Source organism: Passer montanus, unplaced genomic scaffold (assembly GCF_014805655.1).
Source record: "Passer montanus isolate IOZ18808 unplaced genomic scaffold, ASM1480565v1 scaffold31, whole genome shotgun sequence".
NCBI classification, from domain to species: domain Eukaryota; kingdom Metazoa; phylum Chordata; class Aves; order Passeriformes; family Passeridae; genus Passer; species Passer montanus.
Window position 1 is genome coordinate 4,999,760 of NW_024367819.1, and position 21,263 is coordinate 5,021,022.

The window sequence follows — 21,263 nt, forward strand, 5'->3', positions numbered from 1 at the left end:
AAGTCAAGTGAGGACACTAAAACTAATGCTGTGGAAGAAAAGCACTCAACAAAGGGATTAAATAGAACTCATCCTTACATATTTTAAATACACAATAAATTTTTGTAATCATTTACATAAATCCTGAACCATTTTAAGCTCCATTCATGTGTTTAGTGTTCTCTTTTTAAAAATCTGGTCTTCATTTCATACTATTTTAGCTCTGCCCATAATTTTTTTGAAAAAAAAAAAATCAGTTCCTTTAGTGTTCTAGTTTTCAACATTATTTTACTAAATTTAATTAACAATAAATTTTAATAAAGTTCAAACTTTTCTTTCTCTTTTGCAGGTTCAGATATTGCTCTGTCCTTCACTGCTTTTATATGCAACTTTGGGTCATACTGTAAGCCCTATGACTTAATCTAACAGACTTCACACATTTAAAATTTCTTCACTATTTGATGTACAAGCCACTTCCCAAGACAAATTGGGGAAAGCCAAAAAGCTACTTAAAATGGAACAAAAAAGCATTTGTATTATGAAAAATAAAAGTTTAAAAGTTACATTCATGAAGTTCTTCTAGTAGATGATTTGAATCATAATTTATACCGCCAAAATTAAGCAACTAGATTTTAAGTTTATTTTTCATGTAGATATCTGCATGTGCTTCAATGACAACACTTCATCTTTAATGATTGAGTCATACTGATGCTGATATATTTCAGAAATAACAGTTTATTTTCGTATTTTGAGAAAATTTTGGTATTGCTTATAGAAAAAAAAAGTAACACAAGTCAGAGCAGAGATAAATCTCATAAATTCAACAAATACCATTAATATCTCAATTGGCAAGCTGTGGAAATCAGTGCAGCTCTTCTAGGCATGAAATTTGTTCCTCTGTGCCATACAAATTTAATTACACCATGAAATTTGAAAAATCAATAAAAATTAAGTTAAAAGAGAAATTGTGCAATAGGAAAAAATATCAAAAATAGACAATTTGATGTATGCTTTTTCACCTATAACAGTGGAGTTTCCTTGTGGATAGATATGCTGAGACACTGTATCATTATTCAACAATTTTTAGGCACTTACTAAAAGGCAGGACAACATAATGCAAGACAAAGGCAAATTTATTTAATTTCATTGAATTTGTGTTCCTTGGAAACAATAGTGTGAACCATTAATTGAATTAATTAAGAGATGGTTTCCTTCTGTTATGTAACATAGTATTTAGTACTGACAGAAATTAAGTTATTCTTCATTAAGAATAAAATGGAGCCAAGAACTTTTAGCATTCACAATGTCTACAGCAACTGGGAAATGCCACAACATTCAGGTAACAGAGGCAGCTGTCTTGCATTACTTGTAGCTGTTTCCTGTGAAATTAGGACTTGGTAGATTTTAAATCTCAATGATAAAAATTGCTACACACAATTTTACTTCACATGTAGGATACTATCTATGCCCTAGGAAAACATACAAGTTAATTTATAATCTTGTAAAATAATTTAAAAATCAGATTTTTTTTTTGATCTTTCAAACACTGCAGTAGATCTGTTTGCACAGAGGAGATTTAGTAAAAATTATGATTTCTGTGAGCAGAAAGTTATAACCTACCAAAATTTACCTTTTAATTTATTTCTTTAGAACCTCAGTTCCAGAACTATAAAATTGTTTCAGCTGCCTGAAATTTTCTTATTCATTTGCTTTATTTGTGTCAACAAAAAATCTCAGTTTCACGGGAGCAGTTTGCAGTATTAACAGTAAAAAGAAATCTATCAGGAGATATTCAAGCATCTCTACATGTGAACTAACAATCATAAAGAGGGGAGATAATATGAGGTTTCAAGGCTCAATATAATGTGAGTTTTAAAAAATATGCTTCTGCAGGTCAAGAGCAAGAAGAACTTTTTATTCTGTGAAAATAGAATTTGTCTTGAAGCTGTAGACTTTTTCTGAGCAAAACAAAAAATGCCATGTTGCCTAAGGTTTGTGTAAGTATAGGAGCTCTTCACCCACTGAATTGGTGTTGAGCATTACTCACAAGAAAAACAGGCCAATAGATCGAGAACTCTTAGAACTTAAGGTGTTTTTAAGTGCCAGTTAGGAAAGGTCAAACAAGTAATAAGATAGAATGTCAGACATCAGCAGCCAGTGCCATGACCTTCTGGCAGTTTTTTTATGTTGACCTGCTTGGATGTTTTCTCAAAGAAATTGCTAATCTCTGTCAACTATAGATGTATCTGTGCTGCAGACTGCATTTGCTGCTGCTACGCTCTGCTCTGTTAACATCTGCCAGTTACCAGGTATTCATGGATGAATGAACATAAATCATTCTAAAATCCCAGTTTGAAATTGTGGGTTTTTTTAGTACAACAGTCATAATGAGATGTTCCATACTTTAATATATGAAAAACTTCTTACTGGGAAAAATTTTCACTGCTCCGTGATAATTAACTACTAAGTATTAGGAGAAGGTCTTTGGTTGCTTCTTTGAAAACACTAGGCAAAGAAGCTCTTAAATAGACACAGAAGTTGTGAATGTTTCAATGAATTAAATGAGAAACAAGTCAAAATTCATCTGTTTTTCAGTTCCTTTTTAGGGAAGGGACTTCTCTACATTACTTCATATAATAAGTGGCAGAGTTTTCATTTGTCTCCAGCAAGGCCTTTGAAAAGAAGGGTAAGTGTGGTCAAGCAGTACAGAGATTTTCTCCAGTGGCTGCAGGTAATGGTGCCATGGAATGTATGCCATAGGTAAATCCCAGTAACATATTCCATCATTTCCTCATGGTAGCAAGATTAAAAAAATCCTTATTCTTGATATCCTTCCTTATCCATGTGAGAGCTATAGATGATGTGTCTCAGAAAAAGTAAGGAAGCTATTAAGAGCCTCACAAGAATATATGGTATTTATTATTAAAACTTGATTATCATGTCTTAACACTCCTAAAATATACCTTGGAAAAAAAGACACTGAAAGGTATTTAGGGTATTTTTTTTCCTAATTTGGAAAACAATCTGAAGCGGTGGTGCAGTAAAATAGGTCTAGGACAGTGAAGAAGTTGAAGAGAGACAGGAAATAAAGAATATCTTCCACAGACTTGAAGCAGAAGTTTTTTGTCAGTGGAAGTGATCTGAAGGAGGAACAAGTTTATAAGTACAGTACCAAAACAGTATTAAAGATAGCATCTGTTCAGCTTCGATCTCATAACTTGAAAAAAAGAACTCTCAGAAGTAGTGAGAAAATCTTCCAGTGATGGAAAATGGTTGATATCACAAGAAGAGAATAGTAGAACTCAACTCAGCTTTGAAAGAACAAGAACTAAGAATGGAAAAGAACATGCTTGTTTTCTTGGAAAATAACATATTATTTTGGTGGAAATAATATTATATACTGCTTATAGGCATTGTATAGTTACAACAGGGAATTAGAAATAGATTAGTGAATTTCTGTCTATACCTTCCATCTTTTTTAAACTTATGAGGTCTTTGAATTAAAACTTCATTAAAAGCATTTGGTTTTTTTGTTATCTGTAAAATTAATGAGGAAACCAAACAAAATAACTAAAGGCAAAATGTGGTCACTGTACTTGCAGCTAAGCACTGTACGAAGTCAATGAACCAGAGAGCTATAAAAATAGCCTAAAATCATTCCTCCACAAAAAAAAAAAAAAAAGAAAAAAAAAAGAAAAAAAAAGCCCAAAAAACAAAAAAAACCAAATAATAAAAAACAACTTCATGTCAAATTTTTTTTTTGCATGAATAGGTCTCTTGATTATTTACCTGTGAACACAGGACACAAAAAGTAATACCTTAAGTTTATCCAAATCTGTTTGGGCTCTCTCATATAGTTCTGCCTTAGAACATCAGAAAAGAAAGCAAACCTTCTGTTTGTTAATTAATTTATCTTATTGGTTTCAGTAGTGTCTAGTGCTGGCTGCAGCAGCTTCATTTTCATCACACTGCACTAACAGACTGTACCTGAAAAAGTAATTTATCTTCAAATTAATCAATATGAAAGAAAGAAGTGAAGTGAAGAAAAATATATTCCCATTAAAAAAATCTTTAGGGTGCTGGTCTGGGCACATTACACAGTTGGACATCTCAGACACTGACACCAATTTCATCTTGCTGAGAACATTGCAATTTTATTTTCAGTTAACAAATAAACATGAGCAAAAGAGGCACACCTCCACCCTTTGAAATGTCCTATATGACAACACTAACACTAACTTTGCTGAAAACCACTAAATCATAGATGCAACAACTATACTTCAAACAATATGCTGGGTTTCCTGACTTTCATCTATTTGTTATGAGTTGTGAGACACCTTCCATTAGTCTGATACCATAATTAATAAACTAATAGTCTGTAGTAAAACTAGCTTCTGAAATCACTTGTCATACTTACCAGAGAAGACATTGGTCCTTGATAATGTGAATGTTCTCTGACCCATAAAGTTAATTTTTTTAATAAACCCACTTCTGTTTCAGTGATTCTGTCCTGAAAAAGTAGAGGCTGCTGACAAAGACACTGAACAAAAAAGATCCCAGTGTAGACCCCCATAGAATTCCACTTGCCAAAGGTGTTGAGTATGACCCATTACCCACTACTCTTGGGGCCCAGATATCCACCCAGCCTTTTACTCATCTAATTGTCTAGTTCTCCAGACTGCAACAGCTCTGCTAAAGACAATATAAATCTTAGAAGGCAATAAACCACATATCATTAACCCTTAGTAGTCCATGATGACCCTTCCCAATCACTTTTCCCCTCTGCATGTATCCTGAAATGACCTCCCAGAGGGCTTCCTCCAAGATGTTCCAGGAGCTGAAGTGAAGCTGGTGGCCTAAAAAATCCCCAGATCATCCTTTTGGCTGTGGGCAACATTTTTCTTCCTCCACACATTGAGAAGTACCTGGATCTCCACAATCTGTCAAAGATAGTAGACAACAATCTTGCCAGCACATTAGTTAGTTCTCTCCACAGCCGTAGATGCAGTTTTACCCACCTGAGTTTCCTGTGGAAGCTAAGACTGCACTAGAAGTAAAACAGAAGTTGAACAGCAGCAGATTGAATAGATAGAAGAGCAACAGAACATTTCTACTACAGAGGATTATATTATCAAACCCATTAGACATACATGTCATATAACTAGTTCATTTTTATAGTTGTCATAAGAATCCAAGAAAAATCTCAATGGGAAAATGATAGCAATGTGAGTCACAATTCTCTCTCCTGATAACAAATCAGGCAAGTAGGTATGTTTGACATTTGCTGCCTTCTAATTTCAGAACAAACTGCCAGAGGCAAAAAATATATTATTCTAAAAATTAAACTTTCCTTCAGTCACACAGGTATTAAATCACACACTGGTATAGAAATCTTATGTTCCTGAAAAAAAAATAATTTGTTAGACAGTTGTAACATATGGCTTGTCTAAATACTATCAGGTATGAAAGAGACCACAGAATGGCTTGGGTTGGATGGGACCTTAAAGATATAAAATTGTTAGACAGTTGTAACATATAGCTTGTCTAAATACTATCAATAGGTATGAAAGAGACCACAGAATGGCTTGGGTTGGATGGCACCTTAAAGATCATCTAGGTCCAACACCCCTGTTGTGGGCAAGAACACCCTCTATTAGACCAGGTTGATCACTGACCAATCCAAACTGGCCTGGAACAATTCATTGATGAGGCATCCACAACTGCTCTGGGCAAGTGGTTCCAGTATTTTACCATCCTCACAGTGAAGCATTTTTTCCTAATATTTAATCTAAACCTACTGACTTTCAGTTTGGAGCCATTCGTCCTGTCCTGTCACACCCTTGTCAAAAGAAAACCTACTGCCTTTCAGTTTGGAGCCATTCGTCCTGTCCTGTCACACCCTTGTCAAAAGTCCCTCTCCTGCTTTATTGTAGGATTCCCTCAGGTACTGAAGGGCAGCAATCTGGTCATCTCCAAGACTTCTCCCTTCCAGGCTGAACAATCCCAGTTCTCTCACTTTACTTGCAGGAGAGATTTTCCTCTAGTCATCTGTACCTCTCCTCTGACTCACTCCAACAGGTCCATGTCCTTCCTGTGCTGGGGTCCTAGAGCTGTATGCAGCACTCCAGGTGGGATCTCACCAGAGCAGAGGAACATGATCACCTCCCTCAGCCTGCTGGCCACACTTCTTTTGATGGATCTCTGAACAAGGTTGTCTTTCTAGGCTGGAAGCTCTCATTGATGGCTCACATTCAGCTTCACGTCCACCAGCAACCCCAAGTTCTTCTTGTAAGGGCTGCTCTTGATCTGTTCATCCCCCATTCTGTGTTGATACTGGGGATTACCCCAACCCAGGTCCTCCCCACTACCCTTTTTAAAATGGGTACAAAGTTCCCCTTTTTCCAGTCACCTGGGACTTCACCTGATGACCAGGACTTTTCAAATATTATGCAAATGGCTTGGAAACTCTACCAACTCTCAGGACTCTGGGTCCCAAACATTTATGTATCTTCAGTGTCTTCAGGTGGTCATGAGCGTGATCTTTATTTACAGTCAGCACCTTGCTCCCCCAGTCCACACCCTGCTCTCCATCCACTCAAGAAGTATGGGGAGAGAGGTTGCCGTTGAATACTGAGGCAAAAAACTTTTGAGCACCTCAGCCATGTAATATTCAGATATTATTACAATATATGTAACATTAAGTCTTTGGGGTTTTTTCTCCCTGTTTCTTTTTTTTTTTTTTTTCATTTTTCCTTTTCTTTTTCTGTGGAAAGAAACCAATGGGACAAATAAGGATCATGCTGAATAATCATCATGAATTGATTGACTACTGAATGACTTACCTTTTAAAGAAAAAAGATAAAAAATGCACACTACTAACATAGTTTACTTCCTTTGGAACCATATGATTGTATTTTCTTTCTTGTTAAATCCAAGCTGCAGAAAATTATCAGGATACAACCAAAGTTGCAGTCCTGACGTGATAATGTTGCCATGTTCTGCTATGTCTTGTAAATACAGAGCAGCAGCAGTGCTTCAGCAAATTTACACTGGAGTTACATTGAGTCAACTTAGAATTTGACTCAGATCTCATTAGATCAATGAATCAATAAGATAGCCAGATTTTCTGACTTAAAATCTGGTCTAGCTGGGAGGCAGAAAATGGATACTCCCTACCTCAGAGATAGAAATGAAGGAGACTCTCCAAGACACAGCTCAGTGATAAGATGCTTAGCTGGATAGGGAACTAGATTATAGAGTGGCACCATCATGTAAGTCTTACCAGCCATGTGGCCACATTTCATTTCTTTACAGAGGAAAGGATTTATCAGCAGATTATCTTTTTGTGTAGTCTCACTATCAATCATGATTTAACAGCACTTACATCTGACCTACTTTTTCATCATCATACAAACCACTGTGATCACCACATGTGAATAGTGGCTTAAAGACTGTGTTCATAGTGACATGAAGTGTATATTCAGCCTGTCGACATTTCTCGGCATTTCTTCTGTTTGCTGGTCTAAGCAGAATTGTTGCAAAGATTTAGGACTCTACTCACCTTCCCTCATCTTAACAAACAAAAAAAAATCCTACAAAACAAAAACAAAACAAAACAAACAAACAAAAAAAACCCACAAAAAAACCCCCCAAAAATCTGAACTTGGAACAGATTTTCCCAGAGGAAACATCACACTCCTTGTCATAAGAATAAAAGAATTTTTAAGCATACTAAAAAGTTATGCACCACAGCCATTCCTTGAGTGTTAAATCTAGAAGTTCTCCTGTGGCTTTCTGTTCCTCTGCCAAACATTCTTTCATTTCAGGAATGTCTCACAGAGTGCAACAGACAATGGTCTAAGCTTTGGGACTCTGAAGTATATGCCAGATACACCACACTACCCCAGGAGGAATTAATTCAATTTGCTTTCATTTGATTCTAATCACACATTCATCTGTTAGTTGTGGCACTGAGTACCTGCAGCTTACATTTTTTAATTAACAACACTGTTATAGCTGCAACTAGGGGAATATCAAAAGTGCATTCACAATTCAGTTGAACTTTATACCCTTTTTTAATTTTACAGAACACACTGTGCCACTCAATTTTTATAGTACATGAATTACATTCTCTACATTTGCATCTTCACCTAGATATAAACTACAGCACTAATATAAAACTTATATACTACATAATAATAGGGATATACTATATAAAGTTTAACAAGGGCAATTTCTCCATTCTGCACTTGGAATGGGGCAGCCCTGGTTGTACATATAGACTAGAGAATGAGAGGTTGGAAAGCAGCACCATGGGAAGGGACCTGAGGGTCCTGATCTGTGGCAAGTTGAATCTGAGTGAGCAGTGCCCTGGCAGCCAGGAGGACCAGCCCTGAGTGGCAAGTGGAATCTGAGTGAGCAGATTGCCAGTGCCCTGGCAGCCAGGAGGACCAGCCCTGTCCTGTGGGGCATCAGGCACAGCATGGCCAGCTGGGCAAAGGAGGGGCTTGTCCTGCTCTGCCTTACACTGGGGCAGCCTCACCTCCAGTGCTGGGGGCAGTTGTCATAAATAAAAAATGATTGTACTGGATTTACTGTTACACAATAATTATACATATATTGCTAATATATATTTCTTTTAGCTATTAAATAAGCAATTGACCAGTTTGAAATTCTCTGAGATTCTATTCACTTACTTCCTACTATCATTATTAAAATTAAAATGAATGTATGCTGCATGCAGTTGTTATACAATTTGCTAACTTTTGGGTACCACACACAATATAAAAATGATACAAAACCATTAGACTGCGTCCAAAGGAGAGCAACAAAGATGGTGAAAGGTGTAGAGGGGAAGCTGTATGAGGAGCAGGTGAGGTCACTTGGTCTGTTCGGCCTGGAGAAGAGGAAACTGAGGGGAGACCTCATAGAGTGTACAATTACCTCACAAGGGGAAGAGGAGAGGCAGACACTGATCTCTTCTGTGGTAGCCAGTGACAGAACCCAGGGGAATGGCTTGAAGTTGTGTGGGGAACATTTAGGCTGGATATTAGAAAAATATTCTTCCCCTAGAGGGTGGCTGAGAAGTGGAACAGGCTCCCCAGGGCAGTGGTCACAGCACCAACCTTGACAGAGTTCAGGAAGCATTTTGACAATGCTCTCAGGCACATGATGTGATTCCTGGGGTGTCTTGCAGAGAGCCAGGGACTGGACTTGATCCTAATGGGTACCTTCCAACTCAGCATATTCTATCATTCTATGAACTTTACCAAAATAAGATATACAAAATAAGCCTAAAGTTTTAGATATGCCACAATACAGACTTAGCTGCCTCTCTACTCTGAAAAAAGCAGAATTGTAAAACTATTTTGAATATGACATAAAAGAATATCTTAATTCCAAAACTTCTGTGTTTCCTCAGAAGACTATCCCTTCTGAAGTAATCATTCTTCCTCCTTTTAAGTCTGTTCTTCAGTTACTCACCTCAAATTTTGCAGCAAAGGATATCTTTGGGCAAAGTCAGACCAAACCAGGAGGAGAGTATAAGAATACTCTCTTATAGAGGAGGAAAAGAAAACATTGTTCTGTTTCTATAAAATCATATTTCATAAAATCAAATTTCCTTTGTTATGTAACTGAAATAAGGGTCTCACTGATAAAATGCAATGTGTATTCATAATAAACAACTTCTTGTTATTGAAAATGGCAAGTTTTTACTTATAATACAATCAACTATAGGTGATTATGTCTCAGGAGCAAATATTACTGCTTGCATATTTTATGTATAAATATCTGTTACCATAGATTTGAAATATTTTTTCAGAATTTTTTTTTATTAATAAAGTTCTAAAAGCTGTTGCTTTAAAGTTATGGTGCAATACAACTGCAGGCAAAACATTCCATTGTGATACTCAAAAAAACCCAGTGAATTCATTTCTGACCCAGAACAACAAAGAAACAATAATGTTTGTTAAGACAAGAAGGTAAGAAAAATCACCAAACAGTCTGGGAATTAAACTAGTGAAAAAAAAAATAGTGATTGAGGTCAGGAAGTCATAGGTCAGGAAGTCATCTTTGTGGTATCATAAACATATACTGTCTGTCTTTCAACTGCTCTAATTCAACTACATCCATGGAAATGCTACGTGGATTCTTTGTCCAATACATCAATTCCAGGAAATTAGTGTTTCTGACTCTGCAGTCGTGAAGCAGTCACATTTGCTGAGGCTTCAGGTTAGTTAGGCTAAAATGCAGAAACCCGCCTGTAACTGGGATTAGTGTGGATAACTGCACTGCAGCTGGGCTCTGGAATCTTTAGCAATCCTATCTGAAGTCACAGATGCCTTGAGTCATTGAGACTTCGTGGAGAACACGGGAGTTTGGAGCTGAGAAGTCCCAAGAAATTTGTTCTCATACCAGATCCCAGAGGTGCTTAACAGCATTGCATTGAGACATGGACCTTCTAACACAACTGCTGATATTTATGCATAGTACACCTTAAACAACATTGTTTAATGGTTAACTGAAGTGGTGTCCCCCTTAAAAAATGACTTTTGTAATTTTGTATTGAATGTGGAGGTAGTCCAGTTCCACCAGAGGAGCTCCTGCTGGAAGAACTTTTGATCTACCTTTATATGGCATATCCAAAATTACACAGAAAACTTGTAGCAGAGAAAGAAATTGAGACAAAAATACTGAAATAGTTGCTTAGCACCAACAAAATTTTCCTCTCTAAAAGGGTATGGTACTTTTCTGGGAAGGAAAAAACATTATTTTGCACCTTTCCTACATACATTTCTTCAAAGGCATCTAGAAAGTGAATGAACATGAAAATGTGTGTTTCACTACAACTTTATCAACTTAACAGATCAAAATTGCCTAATTTGTGTCTACTGTGTAAACACTGAAATGTTTAAATATTGAAAAGGCATACCTTAAGGCTAATTAATTCTATAGTATTCAAAATTAAAATGACATTTCAGCTTTTCCATGTTTTGAAAAAATTGTTGTGGAAAAAATTCATTACAGAGCATATAGTAAATACATCCTAGATATAGTCCTTCATGTTGTTTCATTAGAAAATATTAATCTTCGCTCTCTGCTGGTATGCTGTCCTTCTCCCTATCAATGAGCTTAAGACAGATGGAAGCATTAATGGGGCAACTTTAAGAATTCAAGGGACACTATGAAAGAAACAGATTCATATAATGATATTTCTCTGACAATTCTGCATAATTTAAGGAAATATTAGAGTTTCTGCTGAAGTTTGCAAACTATGAAAAGAGAAAACTAGCTGCTTGTTCATCTGGTCAACAGTACCAAACAAAGTCTGAGTCAGCACTTGTACTTCTCATGCTCATTTATTGTCTTACTCTACTTAAAATGAACCCCCAAAAAAACCCACCAATTTTCTCCTGGCCTCTTTATCCCAATCTCTTTTATGAAAAAAACCCCATACAATAACACTCAAATCCTACATGTTTGAAAAAGAGTCATAGATTCATAAAATAAAAATATTCTGTGTCAGAATAGACTTATCAGGATCATCAGGTCCAACTCATGATCCTGTTCAGGACCCCCCAATAATCCTACCACGTTCCTGAGAGGAACGTGGTAGGATTATTGTGGGGCTTGGTGTTGTGATCACTTCCGTAGAGACCCTGTTCCAGTGCTCAACCACCCCAGAGGGGTGAAGAACTTTTTTCTGACAGTCAAGCTAAACCTCCCCTGAGCAGGTTCATGCTGTTTTGTCAAGTCCTATCATGGGTCACAGGGGTGAAGAGATCAGTGTCTGACCCTTTGATTCTTTTTGTGAGGGTGTCAAAGACCACAATGAGATCTCCTCTCAGTGTCTTCTTCTCCAGAATGAACCTCAACTGACCTCAGCCATTCCCCATAGAGTTTCCACTCTAGACCCTTCGTCATCCATTTTTCCATCCCTTGGACACCCTCTAAAAGCCTAATGTCTGTCTTAAATTGTGGCACCCAAATCTGCACCCCAGACTCGAGGAGAGGCCACCCCAGTGCAGAGCAGAGCAGAGCAGAACAGGACAATCCCCTCCCTTGCCTGGATGGTGATGCTGTGCCTGATGCCCCCCAGGATAAAGCTGGCCCTCCTGGCTGCCAGGGCTATTATATATAATATAATTGATAATTATATTTGAAGTAATTTTCAAATGAGATTAAATGGAGTCTAATAATCTGAGTACACAATGGTAAAGGCACTTATTTGGTTTATATTAAACATATGTCTATGGGACAGTCATGCTTTAAAAAGTGATACTTCTAATAATTTTGGGTTGATTTAGTTTTTTAACAATTTTACTGTAGATTAGATATTTTCAGAAAAGTATAAGTCAAAAGGTAAACTAGGTTGCCATTATTATATATTCAATGCTCTACAAAATTAATGGTTGGGTGTTCTATTGATTTAAAGTTTCATGAGTTAAAAGAAAAAAAATCAATTCACAAAAGACAGTCCCATAGACAGAAAAGAAACTATCATAAGCCCTTATTTATCTTCTGACTTAGACTTCAACTAAATAATTCAAAATCCTCTGTATCTGAGTTTAAATTCAAGAGGGATTATTTTATATAATGTTGCCATTCGCTCAATCTACAGCTTTAAATATGGTCATGGTTTCTATTGCCCTTGGTTTCTATGCTATGAGTCAGAAAGATCATATTTTTTCCTAAAGATAGTGTCAGTCCAGAACAGCTTTAACCTATCCCTGACTGTATTGAAGAGATCCCACTCATGAGCCTTTGAGATGAAAGAGAAAGGCAAGCTCATGGGAAAAGCTGCTTGCTTTATGCAAAAATTATATGGTTGCTGTTGAGTATCAAAGTCTTCTAAAAATGTGTGAGTCCAAAAATTATGTTAAAAGGATCTGTGGGTGCTTCTGTAAACCTGTGATTGCTACCATGGTTCCTAGTACCATTTGCTGAGGCAGCTATTGATGTTTTTGGCATACATCTCTTCATCTGAAGCCTTCTGGCACCTCTGCTTCTCACCCTCATGCTCAGAGTGGTGGTAGAAATGGTTTATAATAGGAAGGATTCATCTATAAGGGAAGGTATTTTAGAAATTCAGCTGGGTAGAGCAGAAATCATGAGAAGCTGCAGGCATTTAAAAACTGGCAAGAAGAACAAAAAGAAAATAGCACAGTTGGAGAAAGACTAAGAGATTACATTGATCTTGAGATGACCTCAAGAGCTTGCCAGATTCCCAGGTCTATTAGAACTGCAGTACTTCTCTATGTATAGAGTGCACCAGCCAACATAGATGCTGTAGAGAGGGAATACACTGCCAGTATACCTGCAGTGATACCTAAAGCCTTGATGTCTTTATACTGCTGCTTTGCATGCCTGATGTGAGTTCACAGACTTTACACTGAAGAAACTGTGACGACTGTTGATGTGATTTTAAACTAAACAGCAGCATCTAAACCCAATATTTTCTGTGGCAGAGTAGATCAATTATTCAAAAGAAGTGACTGTTGCTGCTTGAGAAAAAGATTGCAGCTGGCTCACAGGCCAGTTGGAAGGATACAGTAATGGAGCTGTGAAGCAGCAATGTAATCTTGTCTTTTCTTCTAATCCCTAGTATATTACGTAGCAAAATAAATATGTTTAAAAACAGATCAAGTAACAGTAAGACACAAACCAGTAACGTAGTAAACTGTATAACACCTGCATGCAGCATACATTACTTTTAATGTTAATTTTGATAGTAGGAAGTAAGTGAATGGAATCAGAGAATTTCAGACTGGTTGGTTATCTTCTCAATAGCTAAAAGAAAAATCTATTAGCAATATATATGTAATTATGTGTAACAGTAGATCCAGTACAATCATTTTTTATTTATGACAACTGCCCCCAGCACTGGAGGTGAGGCTGCCCCAGTGCAGAGCAGAGCAGGACAATCCCCTCCCTTGCCTGGCTGGCCATGCTGTGCCTGATGCCCCCAGGACAGGGTTGGCCCTCCTGGCTGCCAGGGCACTGATGGCTCATGTTCAACTTGCCACTGACCAGGATCTCCCAGACCCTTTCTGCAGCACTCACCAGCCTCTGCTTTCCCAATCAGTCCATACATTCATGGTTCCCTGTTCCAGTTGTGGAATCTGGCACTTATTCTTGTTAAACTTTGTGTGGTGGGTGGTTGCTGAACCCTCTAATTTGTTGAGGTCTCTGCAGGACCTCTCTGACTTTAAGGGAATCAACAGCTGCTCCCAACTTATTTGCAGCAAATTTTCTTGGTATTACTTTGAATTTTGCATCCAAATCATTTATGAAGATGTTAAAGAGCACAGGGCCTAAAATGGAACCCTGAGGAACCCCACTGATGACTACTTGCCAGATTCAATAGAACCCTATTCTCTAAACCCTTTGTGTTTCACCCATGAGCCAGTTGCACACCCACTCTATGATGTGTTTTCACAGCTGTTTGCTGGACATTTCTCGAGAAGGATCCTGTGAGAGAATATCAAACCCTTTGGTGAAATCCAAAAAAATTGCATCTTTCTTCTATCTATCCACAGAGGTAGCAATCATCTAGTTGTGGTCTTTGAGAGAACTCAGTACAATTGGCAATTTCCCAGTTAGGCAACTCTTTTTAGACATCAGACTTCTTTTGAAAGAGATAGGAGCTGTTATCTTTTTAGAAAGTATACTTAATGAACACTTAACAAGACAATAACCAGAATGGAAAATTAATTAGTCAATACAAGTTGCAAGTTAGCATATCTCTAGAAGATTTTTAACAGAATTTCCATACCTAGTAGTGATGAAGGTGACATTTTCCACATCTTATCTAATTAAGGCTGATCTCTACAGGGTTTTCTGTTGCTCCATGAAGTGCACTCAATGCTACCACATGCTCCTTTCACCATGTGCAGCTCGACACTAACAGCACCCTGAAGATAAGAACCATACTTTAAAAAATAATAATGAAAAGTATTAAAGTTAATGTATATGTTACTATATATTTATAGTTTTTATTTTCATCCTCTACATGATAATCTTAAAAGGACAAAGCATAAATTGTGGGTTCTAGGATACTATAATGAAAGCTCAGATAATTGGAGAGTTTAACTGTGTCCAAATCATTGTTCCTCCACTTTTCTTTTGGGTAACAGTTCTCTATGACACACTATAAACTATGAAGTAACATCCATTTCTTCTGTCTTTTTGAATTAAAATGAAAACAGAGTAATGTCATATTCTGTGTCTGAACTACGCTGGGAAAGTGGAAGAGATGAATAGTTGGTCTACCCTAAATAAAGTAAAAAGTCCAAGAAGCAACAGACATAGCAGTTTTGTATTTTCAAAGAAGTCACAGTAACATGGGCAGACACTTTGCTCAATTTTCCTACAAGAACAACAGAGGTAGCAGGATTTCACTGTCTGTGCATTTCTTTTTCTCTACAAGATTAGAATTGATCTTGTCTTTAAAACAAAATCAGATCTCTTTATCAGACATGATGATATTATCACAAACATATAATGAAATACTGAGATCTACGAACACCTATGAACATTGAAACAAAGGCTGTGATTTTTCAAATGATTCTGCAGAGACAGATTTCAAAGAAACCTTAGGAAACTCACTGTCTAAGTTGTTTTGTAAATTCTGCTGAACTTCATGTTAGCTGTAGAACTACCTAGGTCCTCCAGAACAAAAAAGGAGCTTTAATTTATTTTTTTTTTAAATACTGGCAGCTTTCACTCCCAGGTGGTAAATACTTTACAGTACAGATAAAAGCATGCCATTAAAGACAATCTTAAAGATTTCATTTTCTTAAAACTTCAATAGAGGACTGAAAAACCCCACTGTTATAGCTCACTGAAAAATATTTATCTTGTTCATCAGGGGCATTTTTCCTGGGTAACCTAAAAAAAAAGTGTATGGTATTCTATATGTTTCCTATGTTGACCTGCCCAAGACCATCACTGGCTCTTTCAGACCTGGGGGCTGGAAGCAGAACTGGGATGTGTTACCCCAGGTTCATAGAGGTGGTTGGCTCAGGATGGCTTTAGAAGAGAGGGAAGAGACAGCCAGAGGGATAAAGGAGACACCCTGAGCTCTCCCCAGGTCTTCAGAGTAGAAGCTGCACTACATGCATGAATGCTGCATTAAAATAATACCAAAAGATCCCACTTTTCCACTTAGAATCATTATCAAAAACATCATTTCATCTGGTTAATCTTGGTATATATGGTTAATCTTTATTTTAGAGTATGCTTTCTAAACACAATGGGAGTTCACACTTCAGAACAACCAACAGTTGCTCAGTTCACTTCTATGCTTCAATGTCAGTTTACCTCTACTCAATTATTGTTCTTTAGAAAATTAAATCAGTGCAAAAGCCTTAGGAGGATGAATTAAAAACAAGGGCTGATTGGTAATTAATTGTTTTTGTTAATCATAATATAATTAACCATAAAATGATTCAATGAAGATCAAAGATAAAATAATTATAATTAATAGTTCTTCTAGTACTGACAGGAGAACTTAAATTTATTAATTTATTTATTTTTGTTACCAGCATCTGCCTTCTTTACCTTATAATTTATATGATATCAGCTTGAAAGAACTATGTAAATTCTCACTCTGTAGAGTGGGCTTTCCTTATCTTGTTTTAAATTTCCAAAGGTTTTGAAAAAAAAAAAAAAAGGTTTTCCAAAAGTAATCTAGAACAGTTTGTAGTAATACAAAATCAGTGCTTCAAATCCCTTAAACAATATTGTGTCAGCATGGGTTTTCACATCACAATTTTGCTTACTTTGATTTGCTCAGCACAAAGACAGCTTAATATCCTTTAATATTTTTCCTACTGCACTTTGACATTGCTATTAACTTCTCTATTTGTCTGTTCTATTTATAATCAGGAAGGTAGAGCAACTCAAATGAACTCTTCTTGTCTTTAATTTATATTGTTCAAATATTAATCACTTGGTAAGAAAACCACATTTACTTGTGGTTTGGATGATAGAGTTTTCCTCCTTGAAGCTTCATTATTCCTGTACATATTAATAGCACTTCTGGTTTTATTCATTTTTATTATGCAGAAGAAATAAAAAGGGGAAGTAGTTCAGCCCACATGACACCTGGATATCAACTTTGTTTCATACAAAATCTTTCAGGTGGATCCAGTCACACTAGCTAGCTCACTAGTCTATTGAAATACTCTAAAAAAAAAGTGAAAGAACTTGGAAATTAGGCACCCCATGGAGTGTTAGTAATTCTCACAACCTTATAAATATTGATAATTACAAAACTGTTCAGTAAATGCATCTCTTGTGGAAAACACACCATGGGAAGCACTGAAGGAGATTTTCTCCATTTAAAAAAAAAAAAAAAAGGAAAAAGAAAAAAAAATCTACAGAGATTATGCTACCTTGCTGTGAAATCAAGAAATTTCACTGAATAACTCATTGCTTCCTTCAGGGAAAAAATATTGTAAAAATGTGTCAGGCACAGCTGGGTATTGGATGATAAAGAAAATTTAAAGACTGAAATTATAATTATCTTTCTTTAAAACTGAAAATGAAAACACAGATTTTCAAGAAGAAATTTAGCTGATCCCATCTATGACTGAGTATCAAAGACAGGACTTATACCAGGTAACATTTTGATTGCCTACAGCCCCATTTCCAGCTTTGATGATGTACCCATGAAACTTTTGAACTTGTATAGTAAAATTAGACCTAGGGCACCCAAGAGGGGGCTCAGCAGGGACAGTCTGGGCTGGGGGTGTTTTCGCGGCCGTGATAGAAGATGTTTGAATCAGTTCAAGGGGATTTTCAAAACAAGTGATGCTCAGTATTTGATTCTGTACCAAATGCCAACACAGCTGCTGCCGCCGGGGCTGTGCCGGCGCTACCCGGGCCGGCCCCAGCGCAGGGCACGGCTGAGCCCCTCAGCCCCGGGGAAAGCCTGGCCAAGGGAGGGCAAAACGCTGCCCAGCAGCCAGGGCTGAGCCAGGGGAAGCGAGTGAGAAACAGCGCTGCGAGCCCCGAGAGGACAGCGGGAGCAGGGGTGGAGATGTCCCAGCAGAGGTGTTTCTGGGAGAGAAATGGCTGCTTTTGGAAAGATAGTAATCTTCTAATGGTCTGTAATCATCTATTCTAGTCTTTGAACCTCCTCAAATGAATAACAAGGAAGCTCCAGGCATGCGTAAGATTTATGTAATTTCTGCAAGATACCACCAAACTACTGAAGCAGAGTTTTTAAAAGGTGCTAATACTCACACCAAACATAACCCTTGGGGAAGATCTACAAGTTCATCTCCACTTAAAACAAAAATATAATCAAGGGTTGCTACTTCTTGTGACAATTAAATGCATTGCTGTCACTTGAAGACAAAGGTAAATAGATGTAGAGTAACATTTCACTCTCATGAAATACAGAATTTGCAAAATGGTATCTCAAACCCATGTGTGATCCAATTTAAGCAATCTAAAAATAGGTAAAGGTCCTTTTATTACTAACATATCTAACTTGTTCTAAAACATAGAATTCTGTTTTTTGCTTTAAGTATAGCCTAATTCAATATCCTTTGCTATGAAAAATAATTTGTAGAAAGGATTAAAATGGGTATTCAAAGCCCTTGAAGCATAGCAGCCTAACCCACTTTAAAACCAGTTTCTAAATGAAACACAGCTCCACACCAGCTATTAGTTGAAATGTAGATTCATGAGATTTATAAAACATTACTTCACTAAAAACATTTATTGCAACACCAATTAAGTTGTATTTTTCTAGAGGAAATATCTCAGTATCAACAAGAAAAAGAATGCAGAGTTAAAACTACTCAGGAATTCTATATATTTCACTATGAAAATCCGCTATGAGTCTCTAAACAAAGACATTGCACAACTGCTTCTAAAAATAATTCTGGGTAAAGTAATGGGAACCCTTGTGTTCCCCCAAGGTTTCTCAGGTTCTCCTTGATTCTGGATTTCTTCCACAGCCCCTCTCCTTTTAGTGTCCCTTAAATGTCTTTATTTTTTATAGTTATGGAGTTGAGTTGATTGAGTCATTAAACACTGGCAGTCCAGTCTCTCACATGACCAGTGTTTTCAGCTTGTGCTGTTGTGTCCTCATGTGCGGTTTCCATTGTCAGTACCATCACCAAGATGATCAGGACACTTATGCTCATGTCTAGACTTGAGGATCAGCAGGTTGTTTGTATAGTTCAGCTTTCTATTTCACTGAATACGCAGAACGTATTCAAGGTTCATTCTGATTTTTGGGAAAAGGTGTTGGCCACATTTCGTCTTTTCTGCTTAAGAAAATGTTGGTCAGAGCTCCAAAGTTTATGCTTAACAGCTGTGTTGACTTGGCTCATGCAAAGGCCTGCACAAATGCCCACCTCACCCTCCTCTGCCCAGCTGGATGTCATCTCCTCCTGTCCCAACAAGGCCTCCTGAGCTACAGCGGCCACAGACCAGGAGAGGCAACATGAATGAGGCAAGTCTCATGGTAGATTATCAGGGCAGTAGGTTGGAAAAGTGAGGCTCACAATCACAGCCTAGCTCAGTTCAAGAAAAAGGTCTGAGCCCTTGATTCCTTACAGACCCCGTGAGATGGGGGTAAATGTTTTACTCTCAGAGCTCTTTCACAGAAGTCAGAATCCAACAGGTACACCAAGTCAGAGCTAGCCTAGAGCACAGGAGGCTAAATCCACAGTAGAGGATGTCTGCAGAGCCTGTTGGCACTCTCACGGCCCTGCCACTAACTTTACGGGAGAGATAAAGGAAATTTCATCCATGAGGGAGAGTTTTCCAAATCTCACACAGGAGAACAGAAACAGACATAGGTATCCTGTATCCTACACTGCCTACAGTACTATGATCTGTGATGAATCTGGTTTATGCTTCAACATATTAGACCAAAAAATTTTAGATATGAAGGAAACCATATAAAAATGATCACTCACTTCAGGAAACTTCATCTATAAAAGCAAAGTAATTCAACATAAGATAGCAGGAAATACAGTTTTCCAGAATTAGTGGTGAAGAAATTCCTACTGTGGTGCTTTTATAAGTTCAGTAATGTTATACGAATGTTTGTAGCACCAGTGGAAATGCTATTTTCTGAGAATGAAGTTGTATCTGAAAAATTCTAGCAGATAACATACTTTTAAAAAGAAAATGGTTTTGTTATTGATGAGTGTAAAGATGGAAGACATTTCCCATGTAAGATCAGCACTGAGAAGCATTCAGCTCCCAGATGAGATCAAAATAGGGATATAAGCCTTAAACAAAAAGATTTTATTTTATTTTTTCATTTATCACTGGGACAAATCTTTTCTTATATTCTCAACAAATCTTCTATTCTCTATATGCATAAAGTTCTGTAAGGAAATGGTAAGAATTCACTAGAAAAATGCAGTAGTTTTTCCTTTAAAGAAGTAATTTACTGTGAGGATGTTGTCTAGGTCCTTCTCTCACCTACACCACCATGGCCAAGGAATGAATCACTATCAAGCTCAACATACTACCTGGTAATTCAGTCTTAATGTGTTAAGTGCAAGACTGAAGGTCAAGAGCTATGACAGTATATAGGCATAAATTATTACACTATAAATTCACATCTCAGAGAATCTTACTGTATGGCACAAGACTGGGACATGGAAATAAAAAGACCTTTATTGGCACAAATTAGAATGACCACATTTCTTATAAATTAATGGAGAATTCTGACCTTTTAAAACCTCTGTTAGAGCATACTGATCCATTTTTTTGTTCTAAATTATGATGGCATGACTCTGGATTAACTTCAGAGATAACATGATGGAGTAGCACAGTGCTCAATATAAATTCTACATGCTGAGCAGTCTGAAGAAATATAAAGACCAGAAAACCAGATAAAATATTCAGAGCTGAAAATACTGTTTCCTACATACCAATTGACATGTTTGGCTTTTCTCTAGAATACTCCTACAAAATGAAAAGTAAAACGAGATTTTATATTGTTATAAAAATAGTATGATTAAAACCCCTTGACTTGTGTAAAGAGATTCAATTCAATAGTTTCAATTCATTTTAATATTTCCTGTGTCCATATTGATAATATAGAATAATCTGTTGTATTTTTATATCTATTTAATGTTTTTGTGAGTGTTGTGGCATCTTCTTTTTCTATTTCACCCCTTGGTATTAATATATCAATGGGACTTGATTGTATTCACTTTCATGTTTTTAACTGTGTTGCACTGAAAGCTGTTGGATAATAAAAATAATATGTACCAACTTGGTTTTGACAAGTAAGATTTACA